Source organism: Hyla sarda, chromosome 8, assembly GCF_029499605.1.
Source record: "Hyla sarda isolate aHylSar1 chromosome 8, aHylSar1.hap1, whole genome shotgun sequence".
NCBI classification, from domain to species: Eukaryota; Metazoa; Chordata; class Amphibia; order Anura; family Hylidae; genus Hyla; species Hyla sarda.
The window spans coordinates 70,072,793-70,098,350 of NC_079196.1; the positions used below are offsets into that span (position 1 = coordinate 70,072,793).

The 25,558-nt window shown below is 42.0% G+C and overlaps 1 long non-coding RNA gene across 1 annotated transcript; it reads right to left on the reverse strand.

Moving 5' to 3' along the window:
* Positions 1-822: 822 nt before the first annotated feature.
* LOC130284646 (uncharacterized) lies at positions 823-22,889 on the reverse strand. The gene is made up of 4 exons (XR_008847109.1): positions 22,746-22,889; positions 20,695-20,729; positions 7,473-7,701; positions 823-1,008 (listed from the first exon to the last, which is right to left on the reverse strand). It is a non-coding gene; the product is annotated as an uncharacterized LOC130284646 (long non-coding RNA).
* Between the last annotated feature and the right edge of the window lie 2,669 nt (positions 22,890-25,558).

Sequence of the window (25,558 nt, forward strand, 5' to 3'; positions counted from 1 at the left end):
ATGGTCTGCGCAAGGGGCAGTCATCCTAATATAGAGGTATAAGTCTACAGCGACCCCTCGACCTACGATGGCCCCAACATACGATAATTTCTCAGAGGCCATCGCATGTTGAAGGCAGCATCAACATACGATGCTTTTGTATGTCGGGGCCATCGCATAAACGGCTATCCGGCAGCGCTCACTGCTTCAGCTGCCACCGGATAGCCATTTACGGTGCCCCGTGAGCTCCGGTGACAATCATTTACCTGTCCTCGGGGCTCCGGCACATCCTCTTCGGGATCCCCTGCATAGTCGTCGCTCTCCATCGACGTCATCACATCGCTGCGCACGCCGTCCCGTCATCCAATAGGAGCGGAGTGCGTAGCGACGTGATGGCGGCGTCGGAGAGCACGGATGCCGGGGAAGCAGAGGTCTTGCCGGAGCGTCGGGGACACATCGGGGACGCCGCGACAGCGATGGACGGCGACATCCCGGGCAGCGGTGACGGTCCGGAGCGGCGGGGACAGGTGAGTACAACTTCCTCTAACAGTGGTCTACAACCTGCGGACCTCTAGATGTTGCAAAACTACAACACCCAGCATGCCCGGACAGCCGTTGGCTGTCCGGGCATGCTGGGTGTTGTAGTTTTGCAACATCTGGAGGTCCGCAGGTTGTAGACCACTGTCCTATACTTTACATTGCACGGATCCCTCAACATGCGATGGTTTCAACAAACGATGGTCCATTTGGAACGGATTACCATCTTATGTTGAGGGACCACTGTATATTTAGCTTTTACCTTATGTCATACAGACAGGTGGATAAACACATTCACATGACATCAATATGTATAGTTCAGTAACAAACTGCAAAGCCTTTAATAACATATTTCAAACTTTTATTGCTGTAACAACTTTTGTCTACAAAGACCACAGACAAATAGAAGACATTTTTAGAAGTCAGATTAGGATAAACTGGGCTGAAGTCATCTTCATGGTCCTCAGTGTTACTTATTCTACAAAAGTTATGCTGCAATAGAAAAGGGAAAACTGTAAACATAAGCAAATTATTAACAAACCTAAGAATAATACCATTTCTGTCTTATTTTCCCTCAGGCTATCCACATGTATACCCACATGTATGCCAGTATGTATGCATAGATAGATAGATCTACTTTACATATATATTAGAGATGAGCGAACTTACAGTAAATTCCATTCGTCACGAACTTCTCGGCTCGGCAGTTGATGACTTTTCCTGCATAAATGAGTTCAGCTTTCAGGTGCTCCGATGGCCTGGAAAAGGTGGATACAGTCCTAGGAGACTCTTTCCTAGGACTGTATCCACCTTTTCCAGCCCACCGGAGCACCTGAAAGCTGAACTAATTTACGCAGGATAAGTCATCAACTGCCGAGCGGAGAAGTTCATGACGAATCGAATTTACTCTAAGTTCGCTCATCTCTAATATATATATTTGGGATTGCTTCATTTCCCAGGCCTGAATTTTTATAAAATAACAGGGAGATTGGTAGTGGGGTCTATCATTCCCTTCATTCCAATTCTGATTTTTAGTTGGACCAAGTCAGCCCAGGTGCTGAAAGCTGCTCATTACTGGACTTACAAAAAGATTACAGACAGAAGCAGTGAGGAAACTTGAACTCTGCTGGGAATGTGACACTAGACATTTGATTTGTGTTTAGCCAGGTAACTATTAAAAAGTCCCTTTCATAGACAGAGAACCAGAGAACATTATGTTAGTTCTTTGACTATCAGGATTTCTTTGGTATTCTGTGCGTGAATGTGAAGGCTATACTTCAAGCTCGACATTTTTGTTTTAAACTTTACTTCTGTGTCACTGTCTCTGACTGTTTTACACTATTTGCATGGCCTGAGCATTGTGTGGTAGATATATTGCAGTCTGAAAAATATATTTTTAGATTGTTCCTATTGGGGAACTACAGTACAAGGAAGATAATCTACATGACAAATATTCATGCAGATATAGTTTAAGCCTACCCAGTAGAGATGAGCGAACTTACAGTAAATTTGATTCGTCACGAACTTCTCGGCTCGGCAGTTGATAACTTTTCCTGCATAAATGAGTTCAGCTTTCAGGTGCTCCCATGGGCTGGAAAAGGTGGATACAGTCCTAGAAGACTCTTTCCTAGGACTGTATCCACTTTTTTCCAGCCCACTGGAGCACCCGAAAGCTGAACTACCGTATTTTTCGCCCTATAGGACGCACCGGCGTATAAGACGCACCCAATTTATAGGTGCAAAGTCTAAAAAAATAAAGATTTTGAACCCAATAGTGGTCTTCAACCTGCGGACCTCCAGATATTGCAAAACTACAACTCCCAGCATGCCCGGACAGCCGTTGGCTGTCCGGGCATGCTGGGAGTTGTAGTTTTGCAACATCTGGAGGTCTGCAGATTGAAGACCACTGCATAGGAGGTAATACTCACGTGTCCCCACCGCTCCGGACCCGTCACCGCTGCCCTGGATGTCGCTCCATCGCTGTCGCCGTGTCCCCATCGCTCCGGAACGTCTCTGCTGCCGGCCGGGTATCCTCGCTCTCCGTTGCCGCCATCACGTCGTTACGCACACCGACGCACGTACGCGACAACATGTTCACGAGGAAGGAGAGCGCCGGCCATACAGGGGATCCCTAAACGGAGAAGACACCGAGGAGGCAGGTAAGGTCCCTCCCGGTGTCCTGTAAGCACTAACCCGGCTATTCAGTCGGGCTGTTCGGGACCGCCGCGGTGAAATCGCGGCGGTCCCGAACAGCCCGACTGAACAGCCGGGTTAGTGTCACTTTCCCTTCAGATGCAGCGGTCAGCTTTGATCGCCGCGTCTGAAGGGTTAATACAGGGCATCACCGCGATCGGTGATGTCCTGTATTAGCCGCGGGTCCCAGCCGTTGATGGCCGCAGGGACCGACCTGATAGCTGTGTATTCGCCATATAAGACGCACCAACTTTTTCCCCCCAGTTTTGGGGAAGAAAAAGTGCATCTTATACGGAGAAAAATACGGTAATTTATGCAGGAAAAGTCATCAACTGCCGAGCCGAGAAGTTTGCGATTAATCGAATTTACTGTAAGTTCGCTCATCTCTACTACCCAGGCTAAATCATAACTACTTCCTCAGCTACAAACTATACAGAATCTTTGTAATGAAGTGAACTATTTATTCAGGAGACTAACCACAATAGAAGAGAAGATTCCGGCACTGCTATTGTACTTTCCATATAATTTACTTAGAAAATCGGGTTGTAAGTCTATGTTGCTTTCTTACCCGACTGCTTTTTTCCCCTGGTATTTATTATTATGTCGCATCCTGTTTGTCGCACGTGGGATTTGTTGGTTTTGGTTTCCAACTCCTCTGAGCTGTCGGGAAAAAATCCACAACAATACAACAAATTCGGGTTGGAAACCTTTATAAATACGTGGGAAAGCTCAGAAATGTCGGGTTACGCCCCTTTTTCGGGTTTGGGAGAATCCACATCGGGTCCGTCGGGAAAAAATTATCGTGTCGCAGACTGGCGCACGATGTCTGCGACATGGCGCAGACAAAGATGCGACAAAAAAAACAGACAAAAGAGGTCGGGTTTAGAATAGTAAATGAGGGCCAATGTGTGTAAACCAACAAATATGCAGCTGATAGCCAAACACAAGTCCATGGATCAATGCAGGTGGTGCTACACGCACAGAGCAGGCAAATGGTTACACAAAGAAGCTATTTATTCAGGAGACTATGGCAATCCCAAACACTGTATAAACAATGTATAATCTCTGAATCATGATTACTTTGTTTTTTTGCTGAAGGTTGTATAGAGCTAAATGGGAAGTTTTGCACAAAGCCAAATATAATTTGCTCATAGGAAGTCATTACACTTTTATTAATAGCAAGTCATGAGCTGAGGACTCGTGCAATCCTGCACATACTTTGTGACTCAGAAGTAGATCTATACATGTTCACGCAACTTAAAAAGGCTGTAGATACAGTAAAATATTGAATGTTTGGGGTTAACGGGGTACTCCGTTGGAAAAAAAATGTATTTTTTTTTTTTTAAATCAACTGGGGCCAGAAAGTTGAACAGATTTGTAAATTACTTCTATTTAACCTCTTCAGGACACAGGGCGTATGGATACGCCCTGCATTCCGAGTCCTTAAGGACCGAGGGCGTATCCATACGCCCGTGGGAAATCCGGTCCCCACCGCTAGCCGGTTGGGGACCGGAGCCGGATGCCTGCTGAAATCATTCAGCAGGCACCCTGGCACATCGCCCAGGGGGGTCCTGAAATCCCCCCCCCCCCCCCCATGTCGGCGATCGGAGAAAATCGCATGTCAATTCAGACATGCGATTTGCTCCAATTCCGGGCTGATCGGGTCTCTGGTGACCCAATCACCCGGAAAATAGGGCTGATCGGAGCTGTCAGCAACAGCCCCGGTCAGCCTAAAGGATAGGAGTGAGGTTGCAAAGCTGCGATCTCCTCCTATCCCCTGCCATTACTCAGAACAGAGTTCTGACAAATGGCAGCGCAGGAAAGGGGGTTCTGCCCGCCCCTGGATGTCGAGGGGCTCTGGGAAGAAGATGGAGGCCGTACCTGCAGGAGAAGATGCCTGGGGACCTGGGATCTTCGCTGGAGCCTGCTGGATCTTTGCTCAGGTAGGGAATCGACAGTGGGGGGGGGGGGAATTGAAAGTGAAAGTAAATCGATCTTTACTGTGGCAACCACTAGGGGGGCCAAACTGCAACTCCCAGCATGCCCAGACAGCCAAAGGCTGTCTGGGCATGCTGGGAGTTGTAGTTTTGCAACATCTGGAGGGTCACAGTTTGGAGACCACTGTTACAGTGGTGCCCAAACAGTAGCCCTCCAGATGTTGCCAAACTACAACTCTCAGCATGCATCAACTGCCCAGGCATGCTGGGAGTTGTAGTTCTGTAACATCTGTCCCTTCAGATTTAGCAATTTTCATGACATTTTTGAAAATTGCTGCTCTACTTTGAAGCCCTCTAATTTTTTCAAAAAGCAAAAGTATGTCCATTTTATGATGCCAACATAAAGTAGACATATTGTATTTGTGAAGAAAAATAAAATGTATTTGGAATATCCATTTTCCTTACAATTAGAGAGCTTCAAAGTTAGAAAAATGCAAAATTTTCAAAATTTTCATGAAATTTTGGGATTTTTCACCAAAAAAGGATGCAATTAACGCCGAAAATTTACCACCAAAATAAAGTAGAATATGTCACGAAAAAACAATCTCAGAATCAGAATATTCGGTAAAAGCGTTTTCGCGTTATTAATTCGTAAAGTGACGATGGTCATAATTGCGAAAAAGGGCTCAGTCCTTAAGGTGAAAAAGGGCTGCGTCCTTAAGGGGTTAAAAATCTTAATCCTTCCAGTACTTATCAGGTGCTGTATACTACAGAGGAAGTTCTTTTCTTTTTGAACTTCCTTTCTGTCTGACCACAATGCTCTCTGCTGAAACTTCTTGTCCAGGTCAGGAACTGTCCAGAGCAGGACAGGTTTGCTATGGGGATTTACTCCTACTCTGGACAGTTTTTAAAATGGACAGAGGTGTCAGCAGAGAGCACTGTGGTCAGACAGAAAGGAAATTCAAAAAGAAAAGAACTTCCTGTGGAGCATACACCAGCTGATAAGTACTGAAAGGATTAATATTTTTAAATAGAAGAAATTTACAAATCTGTTTAACTTTCTGGCATCAGTTGATTTAAAAAAATGTTTTTTAGCGGAGTACCCCTTTAAGTTAAAACTTTAACTGTTTCCACAAATCTTTAGGAAAAATTAAAACTCTTTCTTATGGATCCTGTGAGAAAAAAAGTGGGGCCTACCCAATGAATGTTATATTACTGAGAGTATTGAGAATTCAATGCCTAATAAATATGAACTTATGTACAGGTACCCAGATTCATTTCAACACCTTCCCTCCCGGGGATGCATGAGTATGTCCTTGCAGAGGCTTCTTTCCCTATCAAAGTCTATTTAAGTCTCTCCTGGACGCACCACCGGGAGCCCATCTTAGCTGTTAGATGTCAGTACTGACCATGGCATCTATAGATTTGCAGTAGGTTCCCCTTTGGTGGCCCTGTAATCCGATTGCAAGGTCTGGATGGTTGCCATGGCCTCCATGTCTGCCAAGTACGGAAGCCTGTGAGGTCCAGCCATTGGCTGTGTCTCACAGGCAAACTGTCATTGTATACTTTGCTGCAGTACAGATGTACAAGTATAGTATGAGAGAAAAAAAAGTTTTTATTAATTAATATAATTTTTTCAATATAAAAGTAGTGTAAAAAAAAAGTATAAATAAATGTCCCTTTCTCAATAAAGTCCTATACTAATAAATAAGAAAACCTATATGTAATAGGTATCACCATATGCACAACGACTTATACTATAAAATGTTAATGTTATTTATTCCACACGGTTAAAGGGGTATTCCATGAAAAAACTTTTTTTTATATATCAACTGGCTCCAGAAAGTTAAACAGATTTGTAAATGACTTCTATAAAAAAAATCTTAATCCTTTCAATAATTATCAACTGCTAAAGTTGAGTTGCTGTTTTCTGTCTGGCAACAGTGTGCAATTCCCGAGACAAGCAGAGATGTCAGCAGAGAGCAGAGTAGAAGAGGTTTGCTATGGGGATTTGCTTCTAAACTGGGCGGTTCCCGAGACACGTGTCATCAGAGAGCACTTAGACAGAAAAAAACAGCTCAACTTCAGCAGCTCATAAGTACTGGAAGGATTAAGATTTTTTAATAGAAGTAATTTACAAATCTGTTTAACTTTCTGGAGCCAGTTGATATATAAAAAAAAAAGTTTTTTCCCGGATAACCACTTTAAGGCCTTAAAATAAAACAATGAAAAAGTCCAAGAGTTGCTAATTTTGGTAAAAAAAAGTGGAAAAAATCATCACAATACTCAATGTGTTGTAAAAATGCTAACAGTCAAAAGCACAGGTCGTCCTGCAAAAAATAAGCGGTCAAACAAATATTAAAAAGGTTTTGGCTGTCAGTACATGGAAGCACAAAAAAAGGATTTTGTAGTGGAAAATGTAAAAAGGACAAAAAGCTATATGAATTGAGTATTGTCATAATTGTACCCCACAGTGAACGCCATAAAAAAATATTTTAAAAAACGACAGAATTTTTCTAATTTTTCACAATATTTTGGAGGTTTTCACAAAAACTGCTGCATGTATCAACCAAAATTTTGCACTAAAAAAAAGTATAGTATGTCACAAAAAAACTATCTCAGAAAAGCATTCTAAAGTTATTACCACTTAAGGAGACACATGTCAGCTTTTTTTTAAAAAATGGGCCCAATCATTAAAGCCATAACAAGTCGTGTCATTAAAGGGTTAATTGTAGTTAGAACAAAAATGACTTTGATATTTTACACTCAAACTTAATACATGATAAATTATGTTCTATATATTAAATATAACCAAATCAGACTCACTATAAAATAATATGCTAACAAGGCTTCCCATGATGTCCATGAGGGCCATGATGTCCATGGTGGCTGTGTGGTCCATGGTGGCCATGATGATGCTGGTGGTCATGAGGATGGTGGTGTCCATGATGAGGTCCATGGGGGTGATGAGGAGGACCCCCATGATGGGGTGGACAATGAACAGGGTGGTGGTGGGGATCACATGGGTTACATGGGGGAGGACATGGAGGTGGCCCTGAAACAAAATATTAAGTAAGTTATGTTTTAGCATCATAATAGAGTGTCATCCATAAAGGGGTACTCCTACCAGATTTTTTATTTATCCTGTATCCTGGGCTGCAACCATTAAAATAATAAACTTTAACTTACCTTTTAGTGTCACCAATATCGGTCTCATATGCTCCAGACCCACTCCCCCTGGTTTTCAGGGCTTAACACTGCACAAAGATAATCGCCAGCTGCAGTGATGTCCCGCTTTGGCCAGTAATAGGCTGAGCAGCAGTGTGATGTAACTGGCCCAAAAACTAGTAGAGACTGGTAAATGGAGGGTGGAAACTTTAACCACTTACTTATGGGTTACCCTTGGGCAACCCAGAAAAACCCTAATTTCCCAAAATGTACTTTAATTTACCTCCCACCGCTCCTTCAATGTCACCAATAATGACATGACAGAAAGTGATTTCACTTCACATACAGACCCATGTATAAAGAGGCTAGTCAGGGGAACAGACTCACACAGTAGGAGTATTGCTTACCCTGCTATTGCTGCCCCTTACAAAATAACATTTATTACTGGAATGTTTTAATGACATATTCCCACCATATTTTTTCATTTATCCTATATGCCCAGACTGCCACCAGAAAAAAAATTACTTTAATTTACCTCCCACCGCTCCTTCACTGCCGCCAATATTGCTTTCCCATCCTCCGGCCCAGGTCTACTTCCTGGTTTTGGGGCATGTAATGTCACAGTGCGCTCATCTGGCTGCAGGGATGTTCCGCCTCAGCCAATGTCATGTATCAAGTCCAGGCCAGGCCTTCTTTTTGGTGCCTGGGCCAGTTACATACTTATAGGTTACCCTTGGGCAACCAAGAAAAACCCTAATTTCCCAATTACCTAACTTACTTCTAAAAGTGCAATCTTTATTGTTTTATTTCTGCACATTCAACTTGTTTAAAAAGTTCACATTCACCATATTGTCCTGATTGTGAAGATCAATGTTCAAGAAATTTTTGAGTATAAGACAATATAGGGTGCCAGTAGACACACCCGTTTGTCTTTGATAACAGGACAATGGCGTCTGAGTAAAATCTAAATGGCCCCCCCTCAACATGTTTCACTACCGAAGTAGCGTTGTCAAGAGGCAAATGGGCACTGGTTAAAAAATTTCTTATTGGGGGTTCTTATAACCACCCCTCATGAGGTCACAGGAAGTGGAACTAAGGCATAGTCCAATGTACTTCACGCACTTCATGATTGACAGGTGAACCAGCCCATCCAAACCAAGGACTCACCTATCCAATAATTAGAGATTCTCTTAACTGACAGAACAATCAATCAGATACGAGGCTCTCTAAGTGACAGCTTCAGTCACCAGTGAGCCCCGATCAGCTGATGATGACGTGTTGCGCAAAGTGCCGATGCGCGCACTAATAGAGCCGGCTGCCGATCACCGGAAAAAGTGCACAAGCGCCGTCCTCTGACCTCCGCTCGCTCACTTCCGGCTGCGCACTAGACTATGCGCCGGGACTTAGTCTGAACTTAAGGTGCGCAGACAAGATGCGCAAGAGAAGAAGTATATTGGAGAAGAACTAATGGCCGAAATAGATGTCTCTATATGCGCTTGAGTAGATGAGTACAGTACAATCTAGATTATGAATAAAGACATTATTCCAAACTGAGTTGTATCCTTTTTCATTCATTTGGATATATGTATATAATAAATATAAAGGACTTCTCCAATAAGTGTAAATGAAAGGCTAAATATATGATTTACAAGTGTGTATGAATATAAAACATAAATATATAAATATATAAGGAGGAGGATACATCCTCTCTCTATCATATTGTGAATGGTTTATAAAGGATTAAGTGAAAAACTGGTATACATAAGTTGTAAAAGAACCAAGTGTGTGTGATTGTATAACATAAATAAGGAGGAGGGTTCATCCTCTCTATACTATATTGTGAATAAAAGCAAGGGTATAAAATGGGGAGAATTGGGTATTGTACATGTGTGGGAAACTGAAGGGTCAAAATTGGGGGATGAGGGAGAGTGGGAGGGAAAGGTGGGGGGTTGGGGTTGAAGTGGGGGAGTGTTGGTGAAGAATAAGGGGAATGGGGACAACTTAGGGCAGTTTAGGATAGATAGAGGAGGGAGGAAGAGGGAAGGGGGAATGGGGAAAGGGAGAAAAAAGAAAGAGAAGACAAGAAAAAGAAAGAAAAATAGGTTATAATTGGGGGACACAGATCATTTCTCCCTTCAATTTTGTCCCATTGTAATTATGGATTAGGGGTAATTTTGTAGGAGGACAAATTTACCACCTGCATCTCATCCTTCAATGCCTCAACTGGGAGAAATGGGCATATCCCTCCCAGTTGAGGCATTGAAGGATGAGATGCTGGTGGTAAATTTGTCCTCCTACGAACTTACCCCTACACAAATTGAGATCTTAAAGAAGGGGCTATCTTATGTTCCTACTCCTTTCTATGATTCCTTCACTTGGATAAATGATATTAATTTGTTCGCTAGGAAACTAGCATTACATAAAATGCACAAGAGTAGGGAAGGAAATTTGTCCTTGACGGATGTAAGAGAAGAGAGGGCTATTTTAGATTTGGTCGATCTTTTAGAGGAAAATGATATAGGGATAACGAGAATAGAACCACCTTTCTCAGCTCTTAGACCCAAATCAAAGACCACGCCACCATTTAGTCAATATAATCGTATACAAACTTTTATTGAAATGGTCACCGGTGAGCTTACTGCTATTCCTAATCATAGAAGACAGGGCAATCTCTCTTCTATTGAGTTCAGGGCTTTAAAGGAGCTGAAGGGGAACAAAGAGATAATTTTCAAACCCTCCGACAAAGGAGGAAATATTGTCGTGATGATTAAGAGGAACTATAAGGACATGGTGTTGAGATTGATTAATGATCCTTCAACATATAAAAAATTGGATAGCAATCCCACTGAGGCATACGTGGCTGAACTGAAAACAATCTTAGTGGAGGCTAAGACCAATTCCCTGATCACAGAAGATGAGTTTCGTGTCATGTACAATCCCAAACCAGTACTTGCGACAATGTATGCATTACCAAAGGTCCATAAGTAGAAGACCCCTATCCCTCGACGTCCAATCATCTCAGGGAATGAGAATTTGACTGAGGGAATCAGTCTGTATGTAGATCAAATACTTGCTCCCTTCGTGTCGGCCTTACCCTCTTATATCAGGGATACAGGAGATGCTGTCACTCGGCTCCAGGAGATTTCATTTACAATGTAAGGGCACCGCTATGGGCACTACATGTGCACCGAATTTTGCTAATCTTTTTCTTGGGTGGTGGGAGGATACTATTGTTTTTTTCTGACACCTTTCAAAAATACACATGTCACATTTTGTTTTGGGGTAGACTTATAGATGATGTTCTTTTAGTCTGGTATGGCACCACCATCTTATTTCTTGAATTTGTCACAGCACTCAACCACAACCACATAGGTATGTATTTCACTCATGAAATTCACACTCACAGATCTACAAATCTCCTTGGAGCCGAGTGGCAGCATACAAACAAGAATTTACAGAAAATCTACATCAACCAATAGCTTCCTCCAGTGGAAAAGTCATCATCCAAGCGCCCTTAAGAAGGGGATTCCAGTAGGGCAATACTTGAGAGTGAAGCATAATTGCTTGTCAAGTGAAGCCTTCCTGGAGGAGAGCAAACTTTTATATCAACGGTTCCTGGCAAGAGGCTATCGGAAGAAGGTTTTACATAGGGCTTTTGCCAGAGTGAGAGACACACCGAGGAATGACCTCTGACAAATAATAAGAAAACATCCTCAACATCTTCAATAAAGGTTGTAAGATGTATTGGTACCTTCGACAAAAACAACCGTCTGATAATGGATTTACTATGCAAGTACTGGCCTATTCTCCTGACAGATAATGATCTAAGTGAAGTACAAACACCATACCCATCTGTAACATATAGATGTGGGAAAAACCTCAGAGAATACCTAGTCAAGAGTTATTACTCAGAACCTTTGGGAAGTACATGGCTTAAATCGAGCATTAGTGGATTGTTCCCTTGTGGAAATTGCTCATTCTGTCATTTAATTCCAAGAACTAAGGAGTTCATCAATCCCATCGATGAACATAAATATGTGATCAGGGAATTTATCAATTGCCAAACTACTGGCATTGTATATATTGCCCAATGTGGATGTCCCAAGATATATGTGGGGAAAACTGTCCAACAATTTAGAAGAAGAATCGCTCAACATATCAGTACGATTTGTACACAAACAGATACACCATTGGCGAGACATTTTTTATCCCAACATGGAGGAGACTGGACTACGCTTAAATTTTATGGACTAACCAAAATCCAATTGGGTCCAAGAGGTGGAAATTTGGATAAGAAACTTCTCTGTGAAGAAGCCAAATGGATCCACAGGCTCAAGTCTATGTCCCCTCTAGGACTTAATGAGGGATTTACATTTAGTCCCTTTATTTAATGTCCCCTCTATGAAATGATGAGGTAAAATTAGTTCTGTATGTCCACTTTAGGAATAACTGAGGATTTTACCTCATATAATTGAATGAAATGAACCTGCCATATTTAAAATAAAAAAAAATTGGATGACAATGTTGAATAATACATTTATTAATGTCTGCACGATAGCCTTAATTTGGTCATAGAGAGGTATCTCCTGGAACTAGGGTCGAGGATAAACAGAATATTGGAGTAACTCCCACTTCATGGAAGAATACTCCTGAATTGAAATTAGGGATAGATAAAAATTGGAGGAGTTGTAAAAACCAACTCCTTCTCTAAAGCTGACTAGATCTTTCCTCTATTCCAATTGGTTTTGGTAAAATCATTTTAAAGGAATCTCTGAATGAAATAGTATATTAAGAGTGAGACAGTAATAATTATTATCCATAATTACAATGGGACAAAATTGAAGGGAGAAATGATCTGTGTTCCCCAATTATAACCTATTTTTCTTTTGTTTCTTTTTCTTGTCTTCTCTTTCTTTTTTCTCCCTTTCCCCATTCCCCTTTCCCTCTTCCTCCCTCCCCTATCTATCCTAAACTGTCCTAAGTTGTCCCCATTCCCCTTATTCTTCACCAACACTCCCCCACTTCAACCCCAACCCCCCCACCTTTCCCTCCCACTCTCCCCCATCCCCCAATTTTGACCCTTCAGTCTCCCAAACACGTACAATACCCAATTATCCCCATTTTATACCCTTGCTTTTATTGACAATATAGTATAGAGAGGATGAACCCTCCTCCTTATTTATGTTATACAATCACACACATTTGGTTCTTTTACAACTTATGTAAACCAGTTTTTCACTTAATCCTTTATAAACCATTCACAATATAATAGGGATGTATAAACCATTCACAATATAATAGGGATGTATCCTCCTCCTTACATATTTATATATTTATGTTTTATATTCATACACACTTGTAAATCATATATTTAGCCTTTCATTTACACTTATTGGAGAAGTCCTTTATATTTATTATATACATATATCCAAATGAATGAAAAAGTATCCGAATCCGTTTGGAATAATGTCTTTGTTCATAATCTAGATTGTACTATACTCACCTACTCAAGCGCATATAGAGACATCTATTTCGGCCATTAGTTCTTCTCCAATATACAAGTTCTTGCGCATCTTGTCTGCGCACCTTCAGTTCAGACTAAGTCCCGGCGCATAGTCTAGTGCGCAGCCGGAAGTGAGCGAGCGGCGGTCAGGGGAGGGCGCTTGCGCACTTCTTCCAGTAATCGGCAGCCGGCTCTATTAGTGCGCGCACCGGCACTTTGCGCAGCACGTCATCATCAGCTGATTGGGGCTCACTGGTGACTGAAGCTGTCACTCAGAGAGCCTCGGCGTATCTGATTGATTGATTGTTCTGTCAGTTAAGAGAATCTCTAATTATTGGATAGGTGAGACCTTGGTTTGGATAGGTGTAGCACTTATGCCCGTTTGGATGGGCTGGTTCGCCTGTCAATCATGAAGTGCGTGAAGTACATTGGACTATGCCTTAGTTCCACTTCCTGTGACCTCATGAGGGTAGGTTATAAGAACCCCCAATAAGTTGTTTTTTAACCAGTGCCCATTTGCCTCTTGACAATGCTACTTCGGTAGTGAAACATGTTGAGGGGGCCGTTTAGATTTTACTCTGACGCCATTGTCCTGTTATCAAAGACAAACGGGTGGCAGGCACCCTATATTGTCTTAAACTCAAAAATTTCTTGAACATTGATCTTCACAATCAGGACAATATGGTGAATGTGAACTTTTTAAACAAGTTGAATGTGCAGAAATAAAACAATAAAGATTGCACTTTTAGAAGTAAGTTAGGTAATTGGGAAATTAGGGTTTTTCTGGGTTGCCCAAGGGTAACCTATAAGTATGTAACTGGCCCAGGCACCAAAAAGAAGGCCTGGCCTGGACTTGATACATGACATTGGCTGAGGCGGAACATCCCTGCAGCCAGATGAGCGCACTGTGACATTACATGCCCCAAAACCAGGAAGTAGACCTGGGCCGGAGGATGGGAAAGCAATATTGGCGGCATTGAAGGAGAGGTGGGAGGTAAATTAAAGTAATTTTTTTCTGGTGGCAGTCTGGGCATATAGGATAAATGAAAAAATATGGTGGGAATATGTCATTAAAACATTCCAGTAATAAATGTTATTTTGTAAGGGGCAGCAATAGCAGGGTGAGCAATACTCTTACTGTGTGAGTCTGTTCCCCTGACTAGCCTCTTTATACATGGGTCTGTATGTGAAGTGAAATCACTTTCTTTCATGTCATTCTATGATTAGAGGGGGAACAGTGCCATGTGGTGAGACTGGCAGCAGAGTGGTTGTCTAGCCTCACCATGCTATTGCCCCTTATAAAATAACATTTATGGCTGGAGTGTCTCTTAAGGTACCACTGTGGAAGAATGTATGTTTTTTTTTTTTTTTTTCTAAATGGAAGTAATCGCACAAGTAGAAAGCACTGTACGATGCATTATATGCATCGAATAGATGGCATAACCATGCTGCACAGACAGTTCTTTCCATGTTACACTGGAATGTGTGTTCCTGTGATGTGAGAGTAGGGATAATACATTTGAGCACCTAATGTAAGCCTTTACAGCTGTAGTGCCCTAACATACCAAAATACCTGGAGCGCAGGTACGTTTAATGAACGGTAATATGAGCTCCCCTCTTCATATCAATGGTCTGGTCCTGAGCAGGCAGGAGAGGAGGGGGCAGGGAGGGAGCTGTGCTTTTAAAGAGTGTGAAAGGACATCACAGCTACAAGCCAGACAGCTTAGCTGATAATGGAAGATCTTTGCACTATGGCTTATTTATACTAGTAAGTTGCTTTATTATAGTTTTTGACACCATACACAGGTTACTTCTTTCGCTGTACAACACCTTAAAGATTCATATACAGTAATAACAAATTTTTTTTTTTTGTGGGAACTTTCTGATCTGAAGCAGCAAAAGATTCAGTCTGTGGTAATGTTATCTGTATTAATACAGTGTTTCCCACAGATGTGCCTCCAGCTGTTGCGGCACACTGGTTGGGAAATACTGTTTTACTATGTAACAGATACATATCTATTTGACAAGTTATTATATTTCCGTGACATATGTGATTGACAATGTAAGTTATGCCAGAAGTTATCTTGAGCAGGAATGCATATTTACATTTACATTACTTAGAGGAAATTTTAAGGGAACTGTCATGTTGAAGATGGTGTCTTATCTGCCAGTATCATATTATAGAACAGAAGTAGCTGTGATTGATATACAGGGTGGGCCATTTATATGGATACATCTTAATAAAATGGGAATGGTTGGTGATATTAACTCCCTGTTTGTGGCACATTAGTATATGTGAGGGGGAAACTTTTCAAGATGGGTAGTGACCATGGCGGCCATTTTGAAGCCGGCCATTTTGAATCCAACTTTTGTTTTTTCAATAGGAAGAGGGTCATGTGACACATCAAACTTATTGGGAATTTAACAAGAAAAACAATGATGTGCTTGGTTTTAACTTTATTCTTTCATGAGTTATTTACAAGTTTCTCTTTGTTTACAGCCATTGACATGTCGTCGAGGTTAACACGTGAGGACCTTGTCATTGCAGCAGATTTCAATGCAAGACACCCTACAAGACCACCCATCTCCCATGCTACAGTTAGCAAACTGCTTCCTAAGTTTCATGAAACTGGTTCAGTGTTTGATTTGCCAAAATGTGGACACAGGAAATCTGTCACTAATGAAGAAACATCAGTGGCTGTCCTAGCTTCATTCAGCAAGAGCCCACAGCGTAGCACTAGTGGCATTAGTCGAACATCCCTTCGGCTACTCACAAATTGCACCCTTACAAACTCCAGCTACTGCAGCATCTCAACAAGGATGAACCAGATCGGCGCACTGAATTTGCAGAATGGGCAAAACAAAAATTGGAACAGGACCCCCAGTTACGCAGAAAATTTTGTTCAGTGATGAGGCAAACTTTCAGGTGAATGGTGAAGTTAACAAACAAAACCATCGCTATTGGTCTGACACTAACCCACATTGGATAGATCCCTCCAAGACTGTTGGAACACAAAATTTTATGGTATGGTGTGGTATATGGGGTACAAAGATAGTGGGGCCATTCTTCATCAATGGAAACCTCAAGGCCACTGGATATGCGAAATTGCTACATGATGATGTGTTTCCCTCTTTATGCACTGAAGTTGGCACGTTCCCTGAGTTTTTCCAGCAAGATGGTGCACCACCACATTATGGGTGTCAGGTCCAAGCATTCCTAGATGAACAGTGTCCTGGAAAGTGGATTGGTCATCGTGGGCCAGTTGAATGGCCCCCAAGGTCTCCCGATCTGACCCCCTTAGTCTTTTATCTGTGGGGTCATCTGAAGGCAAATGTCTATGCTGTGAAGATACAAGATGTGCAGCACCTGAAACTACGGATACTGGAAGCCTGTGCTAGCATTTCTCCTGCGGTGTATATAGTAGTATATAGCAGTGTATACGGATACTGGAAGCCTGTGCTAGCATTTCTCCTGCTGTGTTGCTATCAGTGTGTGAAGAGTTGGAGAAGAGGGTTGCATTGACAATCCCACACAATGGTCAGCTCATTGAACACATTTTATAAGTGGTCAGAAACTTGTAAATAACTCATAAAAGAATAAAGTTAAGTTAAAACCAAGCACATCATTGTTTTTCTTGTGAAATTTCCAATAAGTTTGATGTGTCACATGACCCTCTTACTATTGAAAAAAAAAAGTTGGATTCAAAATGGCTGACTTCAAAATGGCCGCCATGGTCACCACCCATCTTGAAAAGTTTCCCCCCTCACATATACTAATGTGCCACAAACAGGAAGTAAATATCACCAACCATTCCCATTTTATTAAGGTGTATCCATATGAATGGCCCACCCTGTAGATAGTTTTGTGGGGGAAAATCAGTGTAACTTGCAGTAAATGCATTTAAATCACTGCTCTTTCTATGCTTTGGAGTCCAGTGGGCAGCCCTAATCAGTGATTGATAGTGTTGGGCGTGAATATTCGCATTTCGAATTTTTGCGAATATATTTGTTATATATTCGAGATTGCGAATATTTGCTTTTTTTCGCATATTCGCATTTGCGCATATTAGCATATGTGAAAATTCGCATATGTGAATATTCTTATATTTGAATATTCGCATGTGTGAATATGCGCATGTGCAAATATTCGCATGTGCGCATATTCGCATATGTGAATATTCGCATATTCCTTCTTTTCACTTGTGGGCCAATTAGAATGATGCAAATACACTTGTCAGAGGTTATCAACAACATCCCTAGCAACCAATAGTGTAGTTGCTCACCCCCTCACTGTTTTCCTCCTCGAATACGCGAATATGCGAATATTCACATATGCGAATATACGCATATGCGAATATAACAAATATGCGAAATTTGCAAATATAGCACGAATATATATATATATATATATATATATATATATATATGTGTGTGTGTGTGTATTCGCAAAATATTGCAAATTCGAATATGGACAATGCCGCTCATCACTAGTGATTGACAGCTATCCCTGTAAAGTCAGTGTAGAGAGATAGCTGTCAATCACTAAGCAGGACAACCTACTGGACCGCTAAGCATAATATAACAGGGATTTAATAAATAAGGACACTGTTCCTTTTTTCACCAAATTATACTGTAAATTAGTCTGCTCAGCTGCTCCTTCTCTATATGCTACTGCTAAGACTGCATATACAAGATAATAGGTTCACTATAGGCTGCTTTGTCACTATGAGGTTCTCCCGTTAATACACGTACGTTTTAAACATAATTATTAACACACGTTAAACAACGCCATTCAAGTCAATGGGTTTTTTCGTTTACCCTTTGTCACATGTTATAGCCCGTCATGACTAATGTACGTTAGTTGTGACGGAAGAAATAACGTGACATTCACTAATTTTTCGCACGTCACAAGAAACGGGTAAATTAACAGACGTTATTTTTAACATTGAAGTCTATGGCTGACATACGTTAGAAAATACACCCGTTAATGCCCGTTATTATAACCGACATTATTTGTACTGAGCATGCTCAGAAGAGGTGACATCAGTAGACTCCTGCAGTGCTGAGGGACTACTACTACTCCCATCATGAAACAGACTTGTTTCCATGCTGGGAGTAGTAATTCCCCACTGCAGGAGTCTGCCGGTGGCTGGGGAGGTTACATAAGTGTTTGTACTACTAACCCCATCGTGGAACAGACTCTGTTCCATGATGGGGGTTGTAGTACAGGGTTGAGGGATTGATCGCACGATCTATTTTTTACTTTCATTTTTAAATTCCCCGCGGGGATCCCTGAATGGCCGGTACTGAGGAGCCAATCAGGCATCCCCCTGGGGTTTTAAAAATGGACAATGTGAGGGGACATATGTATAATAAAAGTGTTTATTAGGGGGGGCATAGAGCGCTATATATCTAGCCCCCGCAAGCGCATTAATAAAAATATGACCCCCGCCAGTGCATTTATAAGTATATATTTATACCCCTACCAGCGCATACTGTGACCCCGCCAGCGCATTTGTACTAATTTTCTATTGCAGCGCTATATGTGACAACCATACCTATCAAAACGTATTCAGCAGCTGCCCGGCCAGATGATCCTGACAGATATACTATTCATTCATAGCGCCGGCAGCTGTATATGTATATAGATGTGCTTCGGGGGGAGACATATAGCGTTATCTGCCCCCCACAGCGCTTCTATATACATATGCAGCTGCCGCTCTATGAATGAATAGTATATCTGTCAGGATCATCTGGCCGGGCAGCTGCTGGATGCGCTCCTGATATATATACTTGTCATATATAACGTATTTGTACAGCGTTATATATGACAAGTATATATATCAGGAGCGCATCCAGCAGCCGCTCAGCCGATGATCCTGACAGATATACTATTCATTCATAGAGCGGCAGCTGCATATGTATATAGAAGCGCTGTGGGGGGCAGATAATGCTATATGTCTGCCCCCCCCCCCCCAGCACATCTATATACATATACAGCTGCCGGCGCTATGAATGAATAGTATATCTATCAGGATCATCTGGCGGGGCGGCTGCTGAATACGTTCTAATAGGTATGGTTGTCACATATAGTGCTGCAATAGAAAATCAGGACAAATGCGCTGGCGGGGTCACAGTATGCGCTGGCGGGGGATAGATATATACTTATAAATGCGCTGGCGGGGGTCATATTTTTATTAATGCGCTGGCGGGGGCTAGATATATAGCGCTCTATGCCCCCCCCCCCCCCCCCACACACACACACAACACTTTTATTATACATATGTCCCCTCACATTGTCCATTTTTAAAACCCCAGGGGGATCCCTGATTGGCTCCTCAGTACCGGCCATTCAGGAATCCCCGCGGGGAATTTAAAAATGAAAGTAAAAAATACATCTGATCGCAGGGTTGCGGACCATGCCGCCCGCTTCCCTGCTTAATAACTTTTGATCGCATCGGGTGTCAGAAGTGAGACCCGGTGCGATCAATCCCTCAGCCCCTGTACTACAACCCTCATCATGGAACAGACTCTGTTCACTGATGGGGGTAGTAGTACAAACACTAATGTAGCCTCCCCAGCTGTCTGCAGACTCCCGCTGCTAGGGATTTACTACTCCCATCATGGAAACAAGTCTGTTCTATGATGGGAGTTGTAGTAGTCCTGGCTGTGGGAGTCTGTAGGCAGAGGTGTAAAAACATCCGTACATGACGAATGTTTTGTAGCATCCCTTAATTCAACCGTTTTTAAACGTCTGTTAATAATACATAATAACATACGTTTATTAACGGGTGAACTTCATAGTGTGAAAGCACTTAAAATATACCAGCACAGCAAGAAGTAATAGGGAAAAGAGGGAATACTATTACTATATTTACAAATAGCTGGAATATATATTTACAAATAGCTGGAATATGAGTTAGGCTGGGTTCACACTACGTTTTGTAACTACGGTTCCCATATAAGGCTGGGAGGAGGGGGTGGGGCTTAATCGTGGCGCCCGCACTCAGCCGTATAGGGGAACCGTATTTAATGCATGTCTATGAGCCGACCGGAGTGAACCGCGGTCGACCACGTTTTTGCCTGCAGTCGGGAAACCGTATACGGCCGAAAACACAGCAGACCGGAGGCTGCGGTTCACTCCGGTCGGCTCATAGACATGCATTAAATACGGTTCCCGGATACGGCTGAGTGCGGGCGCCGCGATTAAGCTCCCCCTCCTCCCAGCCATATACGGGAACCATAGTGACAAAACGTAATGTGAACCTAGCCTTACCCTGGTGGAAAAGCAGTGCAATTTGAGTAATATTATAGTGATAAAGGTAAATTATATTTTAGAAGTATTGAGTCTCTGATTCAAAGCAATGTGGGACATACCGTGTGGATGGTGTGGATGGTGCATGATTAAAGACCTAAAACAAGAAACTAATATTAATGACAAATGGATATATTAAACACAAATCATGTATTACATCAATACCTCTACACAAGATTACTAAGAAAGCTGACTATTCCACAAAAGGGTATATGTACTACTATAGGAGGCTGCTTTGTGGGCTGTACCTCTGAATTAACATATGGTATGGTCTCATTGTCTAGTATAAAACTATACTTCAAGCATTCATTGTCTTATGGACCCCCTCTTCATGCCCTGGGGATGCCCACGGCACAAAACAATGACAGACATAGTCAGGTACTGTATATAGCTCATATCTTTAGCTCTGAAATGCAATAGAGGTGATGTATTCAATTCACATGGATCATCTCAGTTATAGGATTATAAGCAATGTAAAAACGGCTTTAACCCCTTAACGACGCAGGATGTATATTTACGTCCTGCGCCGGCTCCCGCGATATGAAGTGGGATCGCGCCGCGATCCCACATCATATTGCGTCGGTCCCGGCGCTCATCAACGGCCGGGACCTGCGGCTAATACCATACATCGCCGATCGCGGCGATGTGCGGTATTAACCCTTTAGAAGCGGCGGTCAAAGCTGACCGCCGCTTCTAAAGTGAAATTGAAAGTGAAAGTCGGGCTGTTCGGGACCGCCACGGTGAAATCTCGGCGTCCCGAACAGCTTGCAGGACAATGGGAGGGCCCTTACCTGCCTCCTCGGTGTCCGATCGGCGAATGACTGCTCCGTGCCTGAGATCCAGGCAGGAGCAGTCAAGCACCGATAACACTGATCACAGGCGTGTTAATACACGCCAGTAATCAGCATAGGAGATCAGTGTGTGCAGTGTTATAGGTCCCTATGGAACCTATAACACTGCAAAAAAAGTTAAAAAAAAGTGTTAATAAAGGTCATTTAACCCCTTCCCTAATAAAAGTTTGAATCACCCCCCTTTTCCCATAAAAAAAATAAAACAGTGTAAAAATAAATAAAAATAAACATATGTGGTATCGCCGCGTGCGTAAATGTCCGAACTATAAAAATATATTGTTAATTAAACCGCACGGTCAATGGCGTACGCGCAAAAAAATTCCAAAGTCAAAAAAAGCGCATTTTTGGTCACTTTTTATACCATTAAAAAATGAATAAAAAGTGATCAAAAAGTCCGATCAAAACAAAAATCATACCGATAAAAACTTCAGATCACGGCGCAAAAAATTAGTCCTCATACCGCCCTGTACGTGGAAAAAAAAAAATTATAGGGGTCAGAAGATTACATTTTTAAACGTATAAATTTTCCTGCATGTAGTTATGATATTTTCCAGAAGTACGACAAAATCAAACCTATATAAGTAGGGTATCATTTTAACCGTATGGACCTACAGAATAATGATAAGGTGTAATTTTTACCAAAATATGCACTGCGTAGAAACGGAAGCCCCCAAAAGTTACAAAATGGCGTTTTTCCTTCGATTTTGTCGCACAATGACTTTTTTTTCCGTTTCGCCGTGCATTTTTGGGTAAAATTACTAATGTCACTGCAAAGTAGAATTGACGACGCAAAAAATAAGCCATAACATGGATTTTTAGGTGGAAAATTGAAAGGGTTATGATTTTTAAAAGGTAAGGAGGAAAAAACGAAAGTGCAAAAACTGAAAAATCCTGAGTCCTTAAGGGGTTAAAATACAACTCTACAAGGACATGGCTGCTTATGAAAGATAATTACAGTATATACTAGAAGTAATGCGTACTATATCATTTATAATGTTTAAATTTTTTGCATGTGTAACATCCAAATGATTGTCTCCTTAAAACTGATATTTTGTCATTGTCATACGGAATTCTGAATCATTCAGTTTATTTCTTGTTGTTAACATATCCCCGCTGGAATCCTAAACTCCGCACAGAGATTACTCGATAGGTAGGTAGGTAGGTAGATAGATAGATAGATAGATAGATAGATAGATAGATAGATAGTAGGAAACTTATACATTTGTAGTAAGAAATGCTGTAAAAATATGGTATACTCTTACCTCTTAGCCGTATGGAAGTTTCAGAACGAATAGCCAAGATTTTATTGTGACTAGTTTTAAAGGAAAATAAGGACGATAGGGAGGACTATATTCTACATTGTCAACAACACACTCCCTTCCTCATCACAAGACACAGACACTCCCTGCAAATGACGACATCTAGTGAAAGAAAAACCTATTGTTGCTATGGATTTATGGCCAAATGATTATAATACAAATGTTGTAATGTAGAGTTTTTACCTTGAACTGTGACATCTTCTGACCTTTAAGGTTTAAATCTTTAGCCTAGGTTTAATCCCTTGTCCTAGTACTGAACAAACCCTGTAAGGGAAGGCAGTTAAACATTAAAGGGGTATTCCAGGCAAAACCTTTTTTTATATATATCAACTGGCTCCGGAAAGTTAAACAGATTTGTAAATTACTTCTATTAAAAAATCTTAATCCTTCCAATAGTTATTAGCTTATGAAGTTTTCTGTCTAACTGCTCAATGATGATGTCACGTCCCGGGAGCTGTGCATGATGGGAGAATATCCCCATAGGAACTGCACAGCTCCCGGGACGTGAGTCATCAGAGAGCAGTTAGACAGAAAACAACAACTCAACTTCAGAAGCTAATAACTATTGGAAGGATTAAGATTTTTTAATAGAAGTAATTTACAAATCTGTTTAACTTTCCGGAGCCAGTTGATATATAAAAAAAAGTTTTGGCCTGGAATACCCCTTTAATATATCTATAATAAAATCAAGTGACAAAGTTCCAGTCTGCTGATACTGCAGCCCAGACACTACATTTTCCCAGGATCTTCTTTAAACTGTGGTAGTAGAATGAATTATCTCATATATCATACTGTAAATCCCCCTGGGTTAGCTATGATTGACATATAGTTCAATTCAGCTGATGTTTCCACCTTTCCAGAATCCATCAGCCCTTTAACATATTTCCAAAATGTGTCTCCTCTCACTAACCTCCTGTCTTCCTAAGTAAGCTTATGAGTTAATTCCCCTGCCTCCCTTATTCCTATTCTGTTCTTCCCCAGTTTCACCATGATACAGTATTAGGATATTTTTGGATAAGTACATTGTCTGTTCTTATTAGTACTTTGGATCCACTGGTAATGGATAGGTTCCTAGAGACAGGAAGCTGATGTACACAGGTTAGCCCAACGATTACCTGTGGACTAACTAGGTCTCTTAACCAAAACAGTGTTGGCCAAGTTGTTTAAAAGCTTGAAATGCATTAGTGGCCCAAGAGTGGTAAACCTGGTGTGCCTTAAAGGGGTACTCCACTCCCCAGCGTTTGGAACATTTAGTTCCGAACGCTGGGTGCGGGCTTCGGGGGTCGCCATGCCCCCTCGTTACATCACACCCCACCCATTGTGACGTCACTCCCCACCTCCTCATGCCATCACACCCCGCCCCCCCAATACAAGTCTATGGGAGGGGGTGTGATGGCCATCACACCCCCTCCCATAGACTTGCATTGAGGGGGCAGGGCATGATGTCACGAGAGGGCGTGGTGACCCCCGAAGCCCGCACCCAGCGTTCGGAACTAAATTTTCTGAACATTGGGGAGTGGAGTACCCCTTTAACTCACTTGGAGTGGGAGCCCATTGACAGCACTTTGCACTTCTCTTTCACACTGTTTTAGCACACATACCTGTATTTTCCCATCCCTCTGTCTAGGCTGATATGGAGAATTTTTATCTTTCTCAACAGAAGTCTTCACAGCACACATCCTTATTGTATTTTTAAAGTTTACTATGGTGATTTGCTTCTACTCTGAACAGCTCCTGACATGGACAGAGGTGGCAGCAGCGAACACTGGGTTGTATTGGTAAGAACTACACAAGTTCCTCCAGGGCATACAGCAGCTAATTAGTACTGGAAGGTTCAAAGCTTTTAAAAAGTCATAGTTCACAACTCTGCATAACTTTCTGTTACAAATTGACTTGAAAATAATTTTTTTCTGAAATACCCCTTTAAATGGGCACTGTCAGATTCAAAAATGTTTTGAACATTTTTGCAAAACATTAACCTACCTAATATACTTCATAAACAATGTTATCTCCTTATTATAGAAATGATGACAATAGAGGATAATAAAGTTATGTTGTAATTTCTGTTGTAACTTACCTACATAACCTCTTAAAATGTCCAGCATTAACTTTTCAGGAACGAATGCTCTCTTCAGTGAGCCATGGGTGCCCACGACCCAGTCACTTGTTCACCATTTCTTCCTTCATGGAGCATTATTGGTAGATACTAACCCAGAAATGATCTACAAAACCTAATATTTTATAGATGTTTTGACCCAGTCATCTAGCCATTACAATTTGGCCCTTGCTGAAGTATCTCTGTCAGTGGTTATGGCTCATCAGTGATTGTGTTTGTTGTCAACTGCATTAATATTGTTACGCCGAGCGCTCCGGGTCCCTGCTCCTCCCCGGAGCGCTCGCGGCGTTTCTCTCTCTGCAGCGCCCCGGTCAGACCCGCTGACCGGGAGCGCTGCACTGACATTGCCGGCGGGGATGCGATTCGCATAGCGGGACGTGCCTGCTCGCGAATCGCATCCAAAGTCACTCACCTGTCCCGGTCCCCGGCTGTCACGTCCTGGCGTGCGCGGCTCCGCTCCTTAGGGCGCGCGCGCGCCAGCTCTCTAAGATTTAAGGGGCCAGTGCACCAATGATTGGTGCCTGGCCCAATCAGTCTAATTAGCTTCCACCTGCTCCCTGTCCATATAACCTCACTTCCCCTTCCCTTCCTTGTCGGATCTTGTTGCCTTTGTGCCTGGAGAAAGCGTCTATTGTGCTTG